We start from the raw sequence: 1,052 nt of genomic DNA, 5'->3' as shown, positions 1-1,052 counted from the left end.
ACAACTATTTGTTTTACTTAACACATCCTTAGAGTATTAGCCATAATGAAGAAGTCTTGGCAATTAGAAAAGTCTTTCTTGGCATACCACCATGGCCTGTAAGAGCCATGTTCTAGCTGGCATCAGCCACCCTTCTGGACAAACTGGCTTCTATAGGTCAGCCAGTAGCTCTTATTAAGCTCTAAGGCTGTTAAAATAGTATTGGCAGTGCTGGGACATGTCTAAGAGTCTAGCTGTTTATAACTGGTCTCAGCCAAATGCCCTGTCACCTTGGACAAGTTGTCATAAATCCATGCTCACTGAAACACAGAAGCCTAGCAACAGCATCGTGCTTCTTGTAACTTGTGTGCTAGTTGCCTATTAGAATAGGAAGGTGGGACCCTGACCACATGCTATGTAGCAGAAGACAGCACCAGCCACCCACCTATTCACTTAAATACTTGCTGAGCCCACACAGAGCCCCAGGCCCTGCACTGGAGAGTAATATGCAGCCAGTCTCTGCCCCTAGGGGACCTTACAGCTTTGTCAGGGGGAAAAGCCTTGAAACAAACCGGAGTCCTCTGGTAGAGGTCTTATTTTGGCAGTAGTCATGGTGATGCGTGGGTGCTGGGGGTGAGCATGCCAGCTCCCACTCTGCCACATACTAGCCTGTTATCTGACCCCTTGGAATCTCAAATCTCCCACCTATAAAGTAAGAAGATGGGTAGGTTGGTTTTGAGGCTTTTAGTTCCTTCACACATGGAAAGCACTGGTACTCAGTGAGTACCCCATAAACAGCAGCCATGACTATCTTTAGAAAGTGAAAGACCCCGAGTAGAACCTCTGCAGTGCACAACACTCTGGCACATTTTAGATTTAAAATAAGATTAAGCAAATCTTACCTTTATAATCAGACTACCACAAAAAAGAGATGGGGGAGGGGTGTCATTCTTATTTTGCATTTGTGGAATGCCAGGTGCTCAGCAGAAAACATTTAATCCTTTCAACTGCCAGTTAGGTAGGGATTTTCACAACCCATTTTACAGAGGAGGAAGCTAGTTATTAGAGAAGCT

The sequence above is a fragment of the Onychomys torridus genome, chromosome 1 (assembly GCF_903995425.1).
Source record: "Onychomys torridus chromosome 1, mOncTor1.1, whole genome shotgun sequence".
In the NCBI taxonomy this organism is placed as follows: domain Eukaryota; kingdom Metazoa; phylum Chordata; class Mammalia; order Rodentia; family Cricetidae; genus Onychomys; species Onychomys torridus.
Note: the sequence above shows the minus strand (reverse complement) of the source record.